Source organism: Apostichopus japonicus, chromosome 5 (genome assembly GCF_037975245.1).
Source record: "Apostichopus japonicus isolate 1M-3 chromosome 5, ASM3797524v1, whole genome shotgun sequence".
Classification (NCBI taxonomy): Eukaryota; Metazoa; Echinodermata; class Holothuroidea; order Aspidochirotida; family Stichopodidae; genus Apostichopus; species Apostichopus japonicus.
Window position 1 is genome coordinate 23,600,591 of NC_092565.1, and position 7,378 is coordinate 23,607,968.

General features: G+C 37.0%; 1 pseudogene; it reads right to left on the minus strand.

The window, feature by feature from the left end:
* Window positions 1-6,258: 6,258 nt before the first annotated feature.
* LOC139968252 (U2 spliceosomal RNA) lies at window positions 6,259-6,475 on the minus strand (annotated as a pseudogene).
* Window positions 6,476-7,378: the final 903 nt, after the last annotated feature.

The window sequence follows — 7,378 nt, forward strand, 5'->3', positions numbered from 1 at the left end:
CATTTTGAGGTCGTGTTAAGAACTTCAATATTTTATATTCAGCAGTTGCAAAATCCATCTCCATTACAGACAATCAACAAATTTATAAATAAAGATAAACATAAGAAAAATCAGACTTGTGGCTCGATGACGTCACATTTGGACTTGATCAAGTCTTCAGTCATATGGATTTAGATTTTGTTAAGCTGTTTTGGGTTAGCTGTTTATTTTGTACATGACTTTAATCTTTATAACATAAACCAAATTAATGATGGTATAAGGTTTGTGTCTCCTGTGAGGCAGCTTATGTTTCATTAGTTTGTGCAACAATTTTAACCGAACTATACTAAATGTTACTGAACATTAGATTACAATTTATCAAACTAAGACACCTTCCTAGGATTTTTTTAAAGCAATCGACAGTTAACCAGCAAGTAACCGGTTATCCCAAGTGGTAAACAGCTTTTCATATCAAATGATGCATAGTTTATCCCTATAGTAACAAGTACAACGATCTATTGCATTAAATAAGTTCGTGACAGTATTTCCAGTTTGAAGGAATACAACTTTTTCCCCGTCTGCCAAGAGGACGCATATGGCACTGGAATAAGGAGATTGGAGGAAAGGAAACGACACCGTTATCCCGTCTATGTCTTATAGTTTCGCACAAAATAAATGAATAAACTGCTCAGAAATATTAGCAATCAAAACAAATTTATAAATAGAAGCTAAGTTGAGCATCTGCAGCGTTGCTGCTGTTTTTTCTCGCTCTTTTTTAAATTGACTTTTACCTCTTGAATCAAACTAGACTACTGTAGATCTGGTTATAGTTTATACTTTTTATATTCTTATTATTATACTTATTATAATACTTCTAATATACTGAGTATCATGATTAACATGTTAAACTCGTAATTATGAACGAATTGCGAGACGTGTACTTCATATATATATATAACTTTATATATATAACTTTATATATATATATATATATATATATATATATATATATATATATATATATAAATATATATATTATATATAAATATTATATATTTATATATATATATATATATATATATATATATATATATATATATATATATATATATATATATATATACACATATATAGCGATCGTTTGCAAACACGATATATGAACACAATTCAGTAAAATCATCGAGGAAACATGATCTCGTATGATTTTAAATAGTGGAAGGTTAGTAACCTTCCTTCAGAATTGTTGGTAAAGATTATGTTATTGGAAAAAATGTACTTTCTGAGAAGTAACAGAATGAAGGCGAAAATATGGAAGTTATATGATCAAGACATAAAAGACTATCAGTAAGGACGAGAGAGAGAAAGAGGGGGGGGGGTGGGGTGGGGGAGATGATAAGAATATTAGAGGGAGTCAATTAACACAAACCTGCCACGGTCACAAAGTCTTGACTAGCTGGCCGGTTAGAATATTTCCATCTTCGGTGCATAAGTGTCACGTTGGGGGAGGGGGTGGGGTGGGTTGTTGTGTTTATCAATTTCTCTTAAAAGAAATCTGTATATGTTGATTTATTAAAGCACATTATAAAAAAAGGATATCAGTCTGTCAGTGCAATCTTCTAGGTTTTGAGAAATTAGCTTTTATTAAGCATGAAAGGTTCATCGATCATGCCAGGAGGATGGAATGCTTATATTTAAGAACGAAAGGCCACCAAGTCAGTTATCCTTAAGCAACACAAAAAGAAAACAAGATTTTTGTTATCTCGAAATAAAATGTAAATATTTTTCTATAAATAAGATGATAAAGTTGGTCCGGAAGCAAATATCTGTTACGTTAGTTTGCAAATCATGGCTCAAGGAACGCCGTGACATTGGGCAAAACTGTCAAAGGTTTGCTGATGATAGAGATTAAAAGCATTAAATGAATTCGTGGGACACAAAAATTATCTTATTTATTCAATGGTTGATAACTCGATGTTTTTGGAAAGCGGAATGGCTGTAACGGTATGAACTCTTTTAGTTAAGACTCAGTAGACTACTGCATGTACTATATTGCTTAATATTAGATGATTTGGTCAGAATTATGCAAAGTTAACACAAAATGTAGTTTTTTAAAGGATTAGTCCACATAATTAGAATACCCTCAAAAATCAAACTACAAATGATCAAATATTGATATAGACGGTTGATCTGTATATTAAATTGCTATATTGTGTTACCTATATACATGCATAACCAACAATCGGTTTTGATTCATTGCCGGATGCAGAATTAATCTATGCGATGGTGATGGAATGTGTGTGTATGTATGTGACACTTGCTTGTAAACGCCGTAAATCAAAATGTTAATGGTGGATTAACTTCATATTTGATAGGTGGATCCATCATTACAAGAACCCTTTTGTCGTCTGCGAAGTTCAATGGTCGATTCGGGTCAACGGCGTTCAAAGTCTGAAAACATTGTAAACACGGTAACTCAAAAAGTACATGTTTGTTGAACTTCATATACATGGTATACAGATCCAGCTTGATGAGTACAAGATCCTTATTGAAATTGGTGGAGGTCAAAGGTCATTTACAGTCAACATGCACGTTAAAGTCTGAAAATCTTGTGAACCTGATAACTCAAGAAGTGACCGTAGGCCTACATCTTTCTTGAATTTCATACTTAGTATGTAGATCCAGCTTGGCGAGTGCAAGACTCTTATTGAAATTGGTAGGGGTCAAATGTTACATGAGGTCAACAGGTGTCAAAGTCTGAAAACCTTTTAATCATATCTCCAAAATTAAAACTACAATAAATCTGCGAATTCTCCAATGCTATGATTATCGTTTGGTGAACATAGGTTGGTCAAATTCAGGTCAGTTTATGTTTTGTGAATGGGCCTCTATTGGTCTTCAACAAAACATAAAGCCATCCAGGAAATGAAATCTGCACCAAAGAATTCATTTGATTTAAACACGCTCAATCGGGCCCTTATCAGTTTTCGCCCTCTGAGCTACAATGTGACAATATTTCACAGTGTATAAACAATGTCATGTAGAGGTCTCATTCATTAATATAACAATTATTAAATGGATGGTTGGTGGCAGAGCTGATTTGCTAGCTCAAAATTAGTAAAAGAATATGTCTATGTGTCTATCTTTCACATAGGAAGACTGTTCTTTCTGGATATTGAAACATTTGAATAAACATTCTATACTGCAAAATCCTTACCAGTGGATTAAATGGTTCATGCCCACAAGTGAGTGCTACAAATAAGAGCTGAAAATCTCTGATGTTTTCTGGTTCTCACTTTATTCTCGGACAATTTTAACCCTCTTGCTCTACATTAGTCAGGTTGTTATTTGGACTTTTGAGCAAATTGTGTGGCAAGGAATCACAAAGCCAACTGGCTTTCTGATTTTACTGCCCAGTAAAGTGTCGTGTGGTGATCCTGGTCAAATAAGTAACATGCATTGCTTAACTTTGTTATTAACACATATTTTATCCTTACGTCATTCAAGCAACTCCCTCCGGCAAAAATCGTCAAAGTCATTATTGCAGCCAATTAGCCATTTGTTACGAGTATAAATATATATCTTTTAACGTAGGTATATTGCTTGTGCGATAGATGATAAATGATATAGCACATTAACACGAAACCCCGTTAAAGTCTTTATCATTTCACACATATTCCTACTATTGTATTTAAACAGATTATTTGCATGAAGTTATTATGTTTGCAGAACTCACAAGACTTTTGACTCTGGGAGGGCAAGGTCGCAAGTTCGAGAGAGTTACTTTAGTTTTAACATGATTTTCAGAGGTTTACGTCACCAGGACGCATGCGCGTCTTGACCATTTAAGGAGCATACATGAGAAACGAACAAACCATACTCATTGACATGGAAATGGTATAAATAGGCCTATTATGTTGCGAACAAACTTCTACAAAACAGCTTAAAAAAGTTTTTTATTTTTTGTTTATATTATTATTTCGAAGGTCGTTCATATAGGCCTAGCCTACATGTCTACAAGACTGACGAATCTGAAAATTACATTTTTGATACAAACTGTGCTTGATTAATGTTCACTTTGTTTTCTCTATTAGTTAAACTGCTTCTTTGAAAGAAGTATTATTTGCAAATGTTGATGTTATTCCACTCAGCGACAACCCTGTTTACTAATTTCACCATGAACATATGAAAGATCTGAAAATAAAAACAAGTTGTACCTCCTGTTAGCCTCATGAACTAACACATTAATAACAGTAATAATGATTTCTAAACGTTGCCTTAACCAGTGGGGGCGGGGGGGGGGGTGCTAGTCCCACTAAATATCTGTTCGCCCAGCCCCCTCAACGACATTTTTAATACATTTTCTGGCTAACGTATGAAGTTAACCACACCTCACAACACACGTTTTTGCCTTTATATGGTAAAATTAATCCCGATAACCGATACCGATAACCTGACGATTTATATTAACATCGCCAATGGCAGTCAAGTAGAAATAGAACGTGTATAGGTGTTAGTATCATATAGTGACTATGAACCGATAAGGGTTAATGGTGAAATTAAATCACTAAACGATAATATTGCATACTAGATACAGTACGTTTACAAATTTGATATCATGTAAAAGTAAAGTGCTTTTCAGAGTCTTTAACTCCCTTGATAAGCATTAAAAAATGATCTCAAGGGACCGCAGAGTTCGTTTTTTTCTTTAAGAACTTGTGTTTTATGAGGAAGGTAGTTGGTAAATGCCACAAAGTATGCAGGAAAACAGCTGCTTTGGTCGACAATTTTATCAAATGTTCTGCGAATATTACAATAATTTAGTTTTAGGTTGTAACTGCGTGATGCACGCTCTCTCGCCATATGTTAATTTTTTTTTCTATCGAAGTAGATGCTAATTAGCTCGTGGTTACAAAAAGAAGAAGAAAACGGTTATATCTGTTCAAGGTGGTACAGCAGCAGCACAAGTCAGCAAATCCAGCAGGTAACGAGGGCGTCTATAGGCAATGGTGGGCTTGTCCAGAACGGAGAATGGATCATTGATCTGAGATGTGCAGGATGTGATAATGGTTGTTAGTAGTTGGCGAAGAGGAGGCAGATTGGGATGGAAATGTGACAACAAGAGGACTCTGCACGCTGTTTTCAGTTCTCTTGGGCTTCTCTTCAAGGAGGGTGGGTCTAGGCAGGGAGAGAGATCTTTGAATGGTTTGCTGAACTCTCATGACACTGTACCACCCCCCCCCACCCTGGTAATCCGACTCTGCTACAGGTTATATGCATGCTGAAGAACAGTAGAATTATTCGAGCTAATTTGGCGAACGCGAGGAGTTTGACTGAAGTCAATACCATTCTGACAGTGGTGTGGATGGCAGAATTGTCGCATGTTGGCAACGTCCTACTAAACAGTAAACACCACCAAGTAAATGTCCCACCCCCCTTATCGTTCACCCTTTCCTCCACCCGGCCCCGTAGTGCATCCCCCCACCCTGACACACTCTCTTATATCACATTGCATCAGAGTGAGTGAGAAAGTACCAATATCAAACAAAGCAATACATAAATTGTTCTGGTAATTTCATCATACAAGAGGATCTCTGATAGTGTTCTCTCACGGTTGGGAATTCGCCGACTAAATTGCGCAATCTCACGTGCCCATGACATGCTAGAACCCCGGAAGCTGTATACTTCCACCTTTCGGAATCAGAATTGAGGTTATCATTCAATATATCCAGGTCCCTTGTAATACCTGCCCTGGAATGACTCGTCAACTAGCAGTGATCTATGTCATGTTTCGTTTAGCTCTATTAAAATCAGTCTTTCTGCAAGGGTGTCGTGAAAATAAATTGTCTTGAAATAATAAATTATACTGATGCAGACCACAAAAGTAAATGTTCCCATCGCCGGTGCACCTGTAACATAAAGGGGGGTTTTGAATTGTGATTTACGGGAAGACTTTAATCCTAGAATAAGGTCAGCCCTTTGTGGTTTCGCCTCTGAGAAACATCGATGCTTGATTCCAGTTTGATAGTGATTTTCAGCCTCTTACAAAACGATAAGAACAGTTAAATAAGCTATCATGCGTAGTTCGATATAGAATCAACCGTTGATTTCCCTTTGGTTGCGCAAATAGTTCCCACTAACCTCTCCCCCCCCCCTCCCTGGATACAGGATACCAATGTATTTTTTATGAGCATTTAGGCCTACAATATTATACCTTACAACGTAACTAGGGTCGACCCAGGTAGGGGGGCTACAATGGGACTAATCTTCTGAGAGTATTTGTAAAAATTCCCTCAAAACAAGGTACTTTTCAAGAAAAAGTCGCCCAGGAAAGAACCTGGGCACGAAAACCAAACTACCGAACGACTGATCCGCTCTCGACCCCAGTCCCCTTGCATCGGGACTGTGACTGTGTGATCATCGTCGGGTGTGCATCACCATTCCCCTCGAAAGGGAACAGATACTACACATGATCTTAGCCAAAAGGCCGAGAAGCGAGATACACTTTTGGAACAGCGAGCACGCTTCGGCAGACCGGGCATTCTTCAGTATCTGCTTAATGTTGTCTTGTGAACAACTCTATTCCGTAGTGATGTTGGTCTTTACTTATATAGTTATCTCAAGGGCCCTCTCTTTCGAGAAATCCTGGCATCCGCCAAAGTAAACGCCTTTTAAATTGAATTGCTACAAATCAGATTCGATCTGGACCTATAACGATGTATATTATATATGCACTGAAACAAGGCAAAGAAACGGTATGCTTTGGTACACAATAATGACGTCATCATGTAAAATCATGGCAAGTTATCCCTGCAGGAAGATATAGCATATAGCATCTTTAACTTGTGTACAACTTACCGTACTTTATTACTGTTGTCAGCTTCTTGGTATATTACTAGGGTTGCATAAATCTTGATTATGTTTGATTCATATAATTCCTGGTCTGATTAAACATTTTGAACAGCAACTGGAGTGACGTCATGCGTCGTTCGCCGAACAGCTGGAAGAATTGCGAAATTAGTCACTGAACTGCCCCCCCCCCAATACATTTTCAGCATGTAATGCTAAACAGAAGCATATTGCGACAAACTGCGTATGCGACACATGCAGGCTGCAGGTATGCAAGCAAGGACGAGGGGTATTTTAACCCCCTCCCTCCCTCCCCAATGATGAAACACTGATTTCATCATTTGTGACAAGGAATTCTGTTGTGTAAATTTAGCACACGTTTTACTAGTTTTAGCATCTTTCTCAATGTAATTTTGTCTATTTTCTCTTGAAAAAAAATACAAAACATTATTACGAGAAGGAATTTCTGTTCGCCGTGGGCATGAAATTAATACAAATGCACTTTAACTCACAGGATGCATCCGTTGCCTTGTGTCAGAACGTGACAAATACA